At 44.9% G+C, this 13474-nt stretch overlaps 1 protein-coding gene and 1 pseudogene across 4 annotated transcripts in view; one reads left to right on the top strand and one right to left on the bottom strand.

Annotated features, from left to right (window-relative positions):
- The window catches only part of LOC147431529 (nuclear pore complex protein), a 156596-nt gene that overhangs the window by 57210 nt on the left and 85912 nt on the right, over positions 1 to 13474 (top strand). The gene's annotated exons all lie outside the window — the stretch shown is intronic.
- On the bottom strand, positions 6 to 2690 carry LOC147431531 (uncharacterized; annotated as a pseudogene).

Genomic DNA, 13474 nt, shown 5'->3' with positions numbered 1-13474 from the left:
TTATTTTAATCCTTTACGTCACTTGGGGACTCCCCACGTCGGCGACGTGTAGTCGAACGAGTCTGTCGTGAGAACCTCATCATGTCCTCACGGATGAAATCATACACATCGTCCTCAGGTGTATGTGGTTGGAGATGTGAGATGTCAGCTGCCTCAACTACAATCTGTCGATGATCCACTTGCTTTGGTAGCCAACTGACAGGGCCGGCACTATCCAATCCACCCGCCTTCTCCAATACCCGAAGATTGGCATTAACAAATGCCAACCTATCAAGCTGGGGAGTATTGAGCCTACAGAAAAGTTAAAACACACCAAGTTAGGCAAAATGCATAGACTATTCACTGCAACGAACCATAGAGCGTATGACCAAAGCTAAATTCTCATTGAGAAGCTCACCTATTTCGATCTTTTGTATGTATGTCCCCCATTATAATTCATAGCCTTTCCGCACCGGATGAGCTCACCTCTTGGGAGAGGACCCGAAAAGCCAAAGACTGCAATATGGGTGTCAAACCCCCAAATTTTTCCCACCATGAAATTGGAAGTGCTTGGTTTTCAACATCTTTGGCAATTGCACAAGAAAAATCTCCCCTGTCACCTATTTGTATAATTTCTCACAAGAATCAAGACACATTTTGCAAGCTTTGAAGACTTTAGAATATGCTCTTTATGATTGTGCTTTGAAGCCTTATACCTGTAGACTTTAGAGATCTTTATCTCTATACTCCAAAAGATCCTCTTCTAGTCGATTCTGCGCATGACCAGTGTTTCGATAGATTCTCTCCACATATTCATTCCATCCGGTCAAAAGCACACAATCGGATCTTTGAGTCTCACTTCTCCAAGCCGGATGTAGCATGTGGGCTACACAATGTATAGGACCGCAAAAGCAATTCCATCGTACATCAAATATGTCAAGCATGATGCTTACCCTACATGTCACAAGTTCACATAATTACTTGTGAACTACGATATGTATAATGCCATAAGAGTTAAGACTTGAAAGAAAGATAAATATTTCAAAAAGGTTACCTGTCTGAGCTCAATGACGTGCAATCACGTATGGCTACCCTCAACTTGGCCATGAACTCGTAGAGTAGACCGAGGGTGGATCCCTCACTATCACATAAGCGTAAAACGCTAACAATCGGTTCAAGAGCTGCCTGAAGGCCATCAATCCAAAACGTGTTGTTGCAAATCACCCCATCAAGGATCACCACGGCAGCAGGAGTGGTGGAGTCCTGCCAATTTAACCACCTTTCATCTACCACCATACGATGCAAGTCATCTTTGCATTTCGTCAAGTTGTACATAAAGCAATGTATATTTGAGCTTCACATAAGTCTAAAAAATGGGCATTCAAAGAATAAGAAACCTTTGAGAAGCTCACCGGCACAAGACAATAAAGATATAGCAAAATTGGGTCTTTGCCGGCTTCTTGAGAGCCCATTTGCAATGGGCAATGAACAACCCTAGAGCAAATGATTTGCAATGAACGAAGTTGATAAGCTGTAGAGCTTTATCAACTAGTGTAGTCACCAATGGTAGTGCACCAATATCTTCCATCATAAGATCAATGGAGTGTGTTGCACACGGACTCCATACTATGTGTGGGTATGCTGCTTCGACCATTTCACCCATAAGCTTGCAATTGTTTGCATTGTCTGTTACCACTTGCACCAGATGTTGTGGCCCAACCTTTTCGATAGCATCTCGAATGTGCTGAAAAATAAGCTCTCCTGCACATTTGGGATTCGAATCTTGTAACTTGTAACTTGTAAGAAACACTTCACTCTGAACTATGATGCTCTATGCTTTGATTTCCAAGAGACAAGAAATAAGGACAAGAAACATATCAGTGATTCGTATGCCAGCTCCTGACACATCAATGGCTCTCAAAGATGTTGTGCCGGTACAACAAGAGACGAGGATGTGCTTTCGCACATCTTTCCAACCATTCGATATGATAGTGCAGCCATATGCTGCCCAAGAATCTCTATGACCCTGCAATTGCTCATGAACCATGTCTACTTGACGTGTCAATCTGCTAGTGCGAAGTGCCTCAAATCCGGTAGGAGTAATTGGCGCTCCCATAGCTGCAGCCATTGAGACAGCATTCACAAATCTTTTGTAGGCCCCTGTGCGTGCAACATGGAATACAATGTTCCATTGGTAAAAAAAAACGCTCCTCGGCAATCTCCGCTGCCTTCTTCAAGCTAGGAGCCCAAACATCATGTAATGTAGAAGAGTGCCCAGATGTGCGAGCCCTCTTCTTATGCGTACCTACTCCAAGTTGTCCCACTTCTGGTTGGGAAGGAGTTGCTTGTGTGGCGCTAATAGAAGGAGCAGCGTGACTAGTATCCACGTCTTGAGTGCTAGCTTCTATAGCATCTCCTGCATTGCTATCTTCCACACTAGCAGTAACATTTGGAGCACGACAGGTGGAAGAGATATTTGGAGTCGAGGCTCGCGGAGTACTAGATGTAGTTTGGATATTTGGAGTCGAGGCTCGTGGAGTACTAGAAGTAGCACCCACCATATCCAAGGGAGGGTTTTGAGCAGCCAATTTACCTTTTTCATCTTGGACTTTCTTTAAGAGGGCCTCTTCATCTATTGGGGGCTCAAGAGAGGGCATTACAATACCGATGTACTTTGCCCGCTCACCCCCAAAAGAAAGCCACAACTATTCGGAGACAGATTTGCATGCATCTCTCCCTTTGCTTCCGATCCAAGCGTAATGGGCTTACAAGCGGGTCACACCTCCTGTGAGCACATCTCCACACAGCTTACATACAACCCTTCGAGAGCTAGATTTGTGATATTTGGAAATGAAAACTGTAGACTCCCATGGATCCCTCTCATTTACTGGTTGCCTTATCTGTCTCCTCACCATGATCGAAGATTCTCATCCCTGCAAATTTTGATACATGTAACACATGTGAGAAATTGACCTCGCATTGCCAATTTCAAGATTCATCAAGAAACAAAGCAAAGTATTGTAATCTCTCTCTCTCTCTCTCTCTCTCTCTCTCTCAACAAGCAAAAATCTCCGAGTTAAACTCCAGAGCAACAGAGACTTGAGAGTCGAGAACATGTGTGGGAGTCGGGACCCAGACGTGAGTCACGTGACATAAGGCTCTCTCTCTCTCTCTCTCAGTTAGCAGACAGGTCACATGTGACATCAATGATCAATGATCAGACATACAATTCAATTGTCAATTTGTCTGCTGTCTGCTGTAGAGAGAGAGAGAGAGAGAGAGAGAGAGAGAGAGAGAGAGAGAGAGAGAGAGAGAGAGAGAGAGAGAGAGAGAGCAATTGAACCATTATCCATATCGTTGAGCACTCCCAGGGAGTCGTAGCCAGCCGTCAACGCTCGTAGAATCGGAGTCTGGACCTGTCGCCACTCCTTAAATTTACCCAGACAAAGGCTCACGATGCCCTGCAGTCTTTGATTAGCCTAAGGGTGCGATTTCGGAAAAAAGCCCCAAATTTTTTAGCCATTTCACTGATGGCGTTTCACCCGCACACCGAAACGTTCACGCGTTTCAGCCGTTTCACATTTCATTCACGCCGAAATGCGTTTCGCGGTTTCGTTGATACACACACAAAAAAGAATAACATAAAGAAGTGATGACGTGGCAACCAATACGGATCTCCGGATTTCGCGTTGATTGATGACGTAGCAACTTGTATGGATTTTCGCTTCTTGTGCTGGCTTGCTAACGTGGCACTCTGTACAAATTTCGGTGATTTACGTTGGCAGCTTTTGAGCATCTGCTTTTGGACCAGATGCTTTTGAGTTAACTGCTTTTCATGTAAGTGCTTTTGAGGCCAAGGGCCTTTAAATATGTGCAGAGGGCTCATTCTCTGGCACGCTTCGATGAGAAGGTGCAAAGCACGAGTACCGACATTGTATTGAGTTTAAGTAATATAAAGAAATACCAAAAGGGGCGCCAAGGTTTGGGGCCAGTATTCTTTGGGGTGGAATTCTGCCACTCCGTGTTGCTTTTGCTATCTCTCTTTCAGTTCAGTTGTTATTGAAGTGCTAAAAGTCTGTTCAGTCTGTTCTCTATTATTGGCACGTGGTGCCCGTCTTGTGACAAAGCTCTTTTTTTTTTTTTTACCCGGGAGCTTGAGAGAACTTCATCCACCCAGAATTCTTGAAGCAGATGCACTTTGATTATGATGCAGAGGGGTGGAGAAATTGAAGCCACACTAGGAACGGGGCAAACTCAAAAAGTGGTACTGCTCATTGGTGCTCTTTCAGTGACTATGCAAGATTATCATGGAAAAGCCGATTTCCACATTATGAAGTTGGGCAATTGTGATGTCCTTTTGGGCATGCCTTGGCACGGCAAGAATGATGCGATTCTCTGTAAGGTATGAACTTTGTCCTAGAGTCACTAGAGTGTGAGTCAAGGAGAGAAAAGGTGGAATTATCCCACATGTAGTGGTGCAAGGCTGTAGAGCCACTTAAAGCTCATTTCATGAATAAACAAATCCATTCCATGTTTGCATTACATCTCTCTTGTTTATGGTGAGCTTGTGATGGGTTAGCAAACTACTGAAGATCGTGTTTATGAATCCAAGTTAATCTATGTTGGGACCTAATTCGCTTGAGTGATAATCTAGCCTACACACACTCATTGTGTGCACGATGTTTGTCTTTCATCCACCCTAGCTAGTACATCCCATTCCCATTAAGTGGTATTAGAGTGCCATGGTTTGCTAGCTAGGTTTGTTGTCATGCATTTGTGTGTTAGTGATTAGCATCTCCATTCGAGAGATTAGTATTTCTTAATTATCGTTATTGTCCATTGGCATTTTCCATAACTAGTTGCATCCCTCTCTAATTAAGCCCTAATCTAGCTATGTGTGGGAATGTCCTTGGCACACCCAAGAGGCCACTACCCTCCATGCCTAGGTAGGCTTGATTAGGGAGAGGATTATCATCCATTATTGTATTTCTAATCAATATTTGGTGCCGATTTTCTAGTTGTTTGCATCTTCAATTAATCTCTCCGATTTCGGAATCACCATGTATTGCTCACCTCATTCTGGAGTACACCTTGCGAGGTTTCCATAGAGCCTTAAAGCTCTGAATTCCGAGTCGGGAAGCCCTCTCATCTCCATCCCCAGCATTTCATCAAAAATAGATGTGTGTGTGTGTGTGTGTGTGTGCTTATCTCTACCAGAGTAGGCTAATCACCACTTTTTTGGAGCTCTAGACAAGCAAAGCTTGTGAGCCTTGTTGGCTTATCCCAAATTGGGTAGGCTATATTGGGCGTGGAGGGTGTGGGCTCGATTCTGTGCAAGCTGGGGGAATCTGAAGTGGGCGGCAAATTGCGCTTTTGGAAGCGGTCAGGTCCGCAATTAGGGGTACACACATGAGTCCAGACCTCGCCCTATTGCCGCCTTAGCTCCGCAAGTGGGAATTCCCACAGCACTGCCTTTGTCTCGAACTCGGGTTCGAACGCCAACCCACATTAAATTTGCCCTATGCTATCTGTCGGGTCCGCAAGCGACCACTCTCGCGCGCCACATTAGCTCTCCGCCTTCCCACGGGGATCTCCAGAAGCTCCAAACCCCTTTTAAGGGGTGTTTCCCGTAACCCTGCTGTCCCAAGCCTCTTCTAGGGGACCGTTCCCATGCTTGGCTATAAGGCTGCTCCTAAAGGCAGATTTGTGCGAGATTAATAAGCCTAGCCACATCCTCTATGTAAAGAGGATTTTCACGACAAAAGAATAGAGATCTTTTAACGAGCATTCAAAGGAGCTTCAAGCAAAGAGATACAAAGCTTTCACCTTCAAAGCAAAACTTCAACATTAATTAAGGCTTTAATTTCGAACCATGAGCCCATCAAAGCTAGCAAGGCTTCAAAGAGAATTTCAATCGTATTCAAGACATAATTCAAGGAAGTTCCCAAAGTTTTCAAAAGCACTCCAAAGCAACTAAAGATTGTGAAGAGGGGAGGGGCTTCACCCCGGTGAAGAGAAGCTTCACAAAGTTCAAAGGTTTTCTCTCGATCTTCAAGAGCAAAGGCATCAACAAAATTCGAGCGTCACACCTATGGCGTCATTGCTCGCATCCGTCTATACCTCAAACGGGTCTTCCCAAGAGGCAAGGATGAGACACGGCGCTTTTGTGACCGCAACCTTGAGAGCTGCGAAAGCCTCAACGGATGCCTCGGGCAAAACCACGCGTTGGCGACGAGTTTTTACCCCTTTTAAAACATCTGTCATGGGTGTGGCAATGCGTGCAAAATTCTCTATGTGCAAACTATATGCTTGACATAAACCAAGAAAAAAACGCAAATTATATGTAGTTTTGGGCAAATCCCAATTACGAACCTGTTCTACCTTCGTGGGATTGAGCTTGACACCTTTTGCAAAAATGATATACCCCAGATAAGTAACTTCAGTAAGAAAAAACTCAAATTTCTTAGTTGCAATGTACAATTGACACTCATCCAAACGGGCTAAAACCCTTTTTACATCCTTTTCATGTTGCTCCCACGATGTAGAAAAAATGAGAATATCATCAAGAAAGATAAACACACACACGCCAATCATATTGCCAAAACGGCTTACCATGAGATGGTTAAATGTACCCATGGCACCTGTCAATCCAAAAGACATAACCACATACTCTCATTGCCCTCGCTCTGTGCAAAAGGCGGTCTTGTAGATGTCACCTTTAAATACCCTTACCTTATGGTATCCACTTTTGAGATCGACCTTACTAAAAACCTTGCCCCCATTGAGCCTATCTAGGATATACTCAGTGCGAGACATTGGAAACTTGTTCTTGACGGTCATCTTGTTCAAAGCCCTGTAATCAACACACAAACGAGACGAACCATAAGATAGGAGCAGCAAAAGGACTTACACTAGGACGTATGAATCCTCTGGCCACCAACTCCGTGAGTTGCCGCTCCAACTCTTCTTCTTGAGTTTTGTTCAAACGGTAGGGAGCCTTATGGTCCTCCGGCCGCTCGGGAGGGAGACGGGGTGGAAGATCATCCTGCAAAAAGAGGTGCTCATATTTGGTAAACAAAGCTGAATACCTATTCGGAGCCGTAACACTGTGGGTAATTGGAGAGGCATAGATGAATGCCGCTTGTGCTCCTCTTCGTAATTCACGCTTCGCCTGCACATGAGAAATGAGAGGTAAAGAATGCAGACCCTCCTCACCACGAATGATCATGGGAGAGCCACTTTTGGCTTTTAGAGTGAGCGTATTGTGTGCCCAATCAATGAGAGGGTTATGCTCACGAAACCATTGAATGTCCAAAATCATATCACATCCTGAGAGAGGAGACACGATTTTCTACGGAAGGAAGCTTGTTGAATAGTGAATAACACATCAAGGCACTCTTGCGTGATGAGAGAGTCCATAGCGGGAGCGAAGCACGAAACCTCGAGAGGAGTTGTCTGGCTAACCTCCAGGCGGGCTCTCTCTACAAGAGAGTCACCAATCACATCATGCATACTGCCAGAATCAAACAATATGACAAAACGTTGACCCTTCACATGACCATAACATTTAAAGAGAGACTCATCAATGTGTGTGTCAGAAACATGTGGGGAATCAGATTGGTTTACTAAAGTGCTTGTGGTAGCTGTCAATGCTTTGGGTTCTTTAGGTGGTGGTGTCTTAGGACATGCCTTCTTTATATGACCCTTGATGTGACATTGATAACATCGACCTTTCTTAGCATAAATGACTTGTTCTTCTGGCGTTATGTGTCCTCCTATAATTCCTTGTGCAGCTTTTTCATCTAGGGTTAGCTTAGGTTTAGCAGGTGTTTTAGCTTTACCCTTAGATTCATTTTGAGAGTTCTTTTTGGAAGGATAAGAGGAAGATGGGCTAGAAGAGCTACCATTCTTACCATTCTTACCGTTCTCTGGGTTCTGAGGAGTCTGAGAGGTACTGTGAGAAGACTTGTTTACCTTAGGCTTTTCTTTGTTGTGCTTCATCTCGTGTGCGAGAGCAATCGCTACTGCCTTGTTGAGATCCACGGGGTCGATTACTTTGACATCATATTTGATATACTCGTCCAACCCGAAAAGGAATGCCTCTTTGTGCCCATCATCCGAGTTGCGTAATTGGGTGCCGAGCTGCAAAACACGGTTACAGAAAGACATGATTGACATACCATTTTGCTTGAGATTGCGCCAATCTTCTTTCAACGGCGCTAGGTACTGAGGTGGCATAAACCGCGCCTTGAGCATGTCTTGGAAGTTGGCCCAATTGAAAGAAAGGGGCACACCTTCCTCGGCTTTCTCTAGGTGTGCAGCCAATTGTGTCTCTCGCCATGCTTGATACCAATTAATGGCATCACCGACAAGATACATGACTGCCGTCAAAACCTTGCTATTTTCTGTTTTCTTAGTTGTCGCAAAGAAAGCATTAAATTGCTGCAACCAAGAATGAATAACATTAGCATCCATCTTACCGTCATACTTACTGAACGTCAACTTCTGAGTGACTGGATTGTTGGAGTCCGCATCTCTACTTGTGCTACCTGATGAGCTCAAAACTCTCCACATGATCCTTACTTTGTAGGCAGACATACATAGATTTTGGAGGAGCTACGACATTTTGGAGGAGCTACGACTACTCCAGGACATGAGGTTTGAGTTTTACTCTCATGCTCTGTGTCCCATTGGATCTTGAGAGGGGATAGGATGAACAAGGACTTCTTTGCTATGCACACAGAGACCAGCCGGGTCTACGATGCATGCAATTAGGGATTCTGCAGGGTGTTGCATATGGAGCCATACCAAGTGCTAGCTATTGCTTCAGATATTTATGAGCACTTGTTCACAATGGAGGTAGGCACACGAGAGATTTTATAGGCTAGAGATTAAGTTTGGTACTTCACGAGGAGGCGAGTAACTACAGACATGTGCCTTCAGTTGATGGCTCCTTTTTCCTTACATGCGTTGAGAGATGTAGTGCATAGTTTGACTCATACCTCTTGTCCAGGTGATGATGGTAGACCACTAGGGGGTTTTTCACGACTTATTTGGATGTGGTACAACTGTGAACTCTTGAGAGGCTGCTAGGACATATGTGAAACGGGTCTTGTGCCGTAGTCGATGTGTTCATGCCTCACACCAAAGGGAGGGGATACCACTTGGATAGTGGCGACCCATCATACTTGTAAGGTGCAGCGGAATGAATGTTGTATTTTCTCAAGATTAGTGATCTTTATTGCTCAAGGTTCCTTTTAGTTCTTAGGGAAAGAGAGAGCTTTCCGTCTTATGGAGAGTGCTGTGGTCACGAACAAAGTGAGTGAATATTGTGCGTGCAAGTGAATGAGACCGAGAGAAGGAGAGAGAAGAGATACAACACCGAGAGGTTGTAAAACCCTCCTCCGAAGGCCCCACTCTCGTCGGCGAGAGTGGTCTACTTTGATTGCACAAAGGTGTACAATGCGTATGCAAAGGACTGATGCAATGGGACTATGCCGATGACGACGACGCTGATGACGACGACGACTCAATGGCTGAAATCTGTAGTCTTCTATCTGCTGTTTTTCGGGACTGTTTTGGTGGCTGAAAATGACTGTTTTGGCTGCGTTTTTATGGCTGAAAATGGGGGATCATTTGCAATCAACTTGGGGGGAATCTGCTACGGTGCATAAGGCTGAAAATCTGCGTGTCTCTGTGGCGGTTAGGTGCTGAAACCAAAAACGCTGGCTGGCTGTGTCTTCTCACAAAAACGCTAGGCTGATTTATGTCTGCAAATCAAAACGCTGATCTGGGTTGCTGGCGTTTTGCTGATGGGTTGCTATCCAAAAACGCTAAGTCTTTGGGCTGATCTGCAAAGACTGTCGCCAGAAAGGGGGGGGAGGGATTTCAAGGCGAGGTGTAATGTTGTGAAAAACGCCAAGGGAGGGATGGGGATGGCGAGGGTCTACTGGGGGGGGGGGGGGGGGGGGGGGGGGGTGGTTTGTTGAGAAGTTGCCTGTTGAGCGGGAAACTCCTGCTGCCTCTTCTACTAGAAAGTGCTAACTTAGGTTTGCTTCTTATTAACTTAGCAAAATTGCCCTACCTACTTTTGTTGGAAAGTCACTTAAAAATAATAACTGAAAATAAGCAATAAATAAGGAAATAGGCTAAATGCACTGGAAAATTCCCCTAAATGATGGGAATTCCGATGATCATGCTGTGTGCAACTGGAGGATATGCATCTATGCCAAGTGACTGGGCATGCACTGTCTACAAATAGACTCACAAAAGTGCCAGATCACTGCTAATCTAGACTTGACTGAACTGATGGGAACCCTGCTATGGTGTAGCTTGTCCACGGACACAGGGTTCGGATGTGTCACGTGACATCCCCTCCTTTTCAAAGCGAGGTATTGGTACTGAACTGTATGGCGTCGAGGGAGATCGCCAACAGCATCCGGAATCCTGGAAGGGACTCTTCGCCGGCCCACTCTGATGTGTGGGTCATGTGATACTTGAACTTCATAAAGGTCTGCAACGCTTGCGTCTTTGGGCCGCGCCGAAAGTGACACAAAGTCTTCTGTGGCTCCTGTGATGCTTCAACTTCGTCGAGTATCCTGCTTCTGTTGTCTTCAAGAATCTCCATGGTTAAAAATTCCTGAAACCATCTCCAACACAAAACCATGAACATATCCATTCCATGTAAAGTGAAGGAAACAAATCTTGTCTTCTCTAAAGATTGTGTATGCAATATAAATGAACATAGAGACGGAGTGACAACCCGTTCATCAAACACATGCAAACAATCCAATCGAATCTTTTTTGTTTGATCGAAATCAATCAACTGTGGCAAATCACAATGGAAATGCCCATGCTTGGTGCTCATACGATCATGTGCTCTTTCGTAAACTATGTCATGCCAAGGAAGACACATGGAATGCGACTTCCTGACATACAAACTTTTCAACTTTTCATGAACAATCCGCATACATTCGTGCTCATCCATGATAGAAACGTGCTCAACATACAATATGTCATGCCTAGTAAAAGGGATCACGTAACGATGCTGTCTAAAATATAGGAAACCGTCACGAATGAAACACTCGAACAATGCGTGCGTATCAATCATGCGAACACACAATACTTCCTGTGAGGGTTCTTTGGTCCAAGGCTCGAGAGCCAAGATCGGTTCTTCGTGATTGATCGAATCTGCAACGAGGTTAGCTTCGCTAGAAAAAGAATCCACTAACACCTCATCCTTGTGAACAATCACATCTGCTTCATGCAAATCATCATGCTGGTCTTTATCATCCAAATCATTATGCAAATCATTATCCGTCAAATCATCATGCTTCTCATAAACATGCAAGTTCTGTGTGTCATGCTGTGGAGAAAAAGAGACTGAGAGAGTTTCCTTATCTCGAATCCTTTCAGCCTTGTCCTGCATATTAGCAATGAGAGATGGAGAAGGAGAAGTATCCACTCCATGAAAGACAGTAGGAGAATCACTGTCGGCATTGAGAGTTATAGTGTTAGCCGCAAATTTTATGACAGCATTAGTCTCACGAAACCACTTAATGCCTAAAATCATATCACATTCTGAGAGAGGAGAAACAAAAAATATTCTAGTGAAGGCAGTCTGTTGGATTGCAAACAACACATCAAGGCATTCCTCGGTGATGAGAGCGTCCATACCAGGACGAAAGCCAGAGACCTTGATAGGAGATCTCAGACTAACTTCGAGGCGGGCTTTCTCAACAAGAGAGGAACTGATCACATCATGCATACTACCTGGGTCAAACAATATGACAAAACGTTGCCCCGACGTACGACCATAACATTTAATGAGAAAATCATCAATGGGAGGGTCCTAAGAAACTTTGGGCACAATCGTGTTATCATTCATTGCATTGATAATGTAGTGGGTTCTTTAGATTCATTCGATTCAAGCTTAGGACATGTTCGTTTTATGTGACCCTTAATGTGACAATGAAAACAACGACCTTCCTTAGAATAAGTGCTTTGTTCTTCCGAAGTGATGTAACCTCCTACAATTCCTTTGCTACCTTTTCATCTGGAGTAAGCTTAGGTTTAGCAGTTGTGTTAGCTTTACCCTTAGATTCATTGGAAGAATTCTTTGATGAGATACTGTTGGTAGATTGGTTAGAAGAGTTATCATTCTTACCGTTCTTACCGTTCTGACGGTTCTGAGAAGTCTGGGAGGTACTTGTGGAGGTCTTGTTCTCCTTAGGCTTTCCCTTGTTGTGCTTCATCTCCTGAGCGAGAGCAATCGCTACCGCCTTGTTGATATCGATGGAATCGAATACCTCGACATGGTACTTGATATACTCGTCCAATCCAAAGAGAAAGAGAAAAGCCTCTTTGCGCTCATCATCCGACATGCGTAATTGGATACCAAGCTGCAAAACATGATTACAAAAAGACATAACCGGCATACCATTTTGCTTGAGAGCGTGCCAATTGTCCTTCAATCGTGCGAGGTACTGAGGTGGCATAAACCGCGCCTTGAGCTTGTCTTGGAAATCAGTCCAACTAAAAGAGAGGGGCGTGAAATCGTCGGCTGCCTCTAGGTGCGCGGCTAGCTGTGCCTCTTGCCCACCGTGGTACCAATTAATGGCATCACCGGCAAGGTACATAGCTACCGTCAAAACTTTGCTATTGCTTGTCTTGTTAGTTGTGGCAAAATAAGCATTAAATTGATGCAACCAAGAATGAATAACTGTAGCATCCATCTTACCGTCATACTTACTGAAAATCAACTTTTCTGTGACTGGATGGTTGGAATCCGTGTCGTGGCCTGCGCCACCTGACGAACTTCCACGATCTTTGGGTGGTTCGTTCTTCGAGGCTAGGACTTGGGCAATCAATTCTTGAGTGCGTAGCTCTCGTCTAGCCTCACCCTCGGCCTCGAAAGCCACTCTACGAGCTTCACGCTCGGTCTCCATAGCCAATCTATGAGCGGCACGATCGGCCTCCAATGCTGCGTTTCGTGCTGCCGCTTCTTCCTTCCTTAGTTCTTTTCTTTCTTTTCTTGCGTCGCGCTCGCGTTCTAAAGCAAGGCATTTGTCTTCCTGTCTATCCATCATGGCCATCATCTGATTCATCTTTGTCTCCATAGGGTCTGGCGTAGATGGTGAAGGGGGAGGGTTGGAAAAATCTCTTGGTGGGGAGAATCCTTCGTCGCCTCTGTCATGCTCATCACGTGAATGCGAAGTATCCATGCCGCTTTGGGTGACGACCATGCACTATGATCTTGGGGTCTTAAGCTCGCGAGGAACTTGGGTTCTTGAGGGTCTTGAGGTTCTTGAGGTCCTTGATTCGTAAATCTTGGGTTCTTGAGGTTCTTGAGTCTTGAGGGTCTTGGGTTCTTGGGGTTCTTGAGGTTTTCTTTCGCTTGCAAATTGCGTTGGAGAAGGATCTTCTCTTTACCCGAGTTCTACCCTTTTCTACGGGCGCACCCCTTGGCGGCCTTGCGCTCACACCAAGGTTGCTT

Source organism: Adiantum capillus-veneris, chromosome 21 (genome assembly GCF_014529385.1).
Source record: "Adiantum capillus-veneris isolate H3 chromosome 21, ASM1452938v2, whole genome shotgun sequence".
Lineage (NCBI taxonomy): Eukaryota > Viridiplantae > Streptophyta > Polypodiopsida > Polypodiales > Pteridaceae > Adiantum > Adiantum capillus-veneris.
This window is presented reverse-complemented; position numbering and strand designations above follow the sequence as displayed.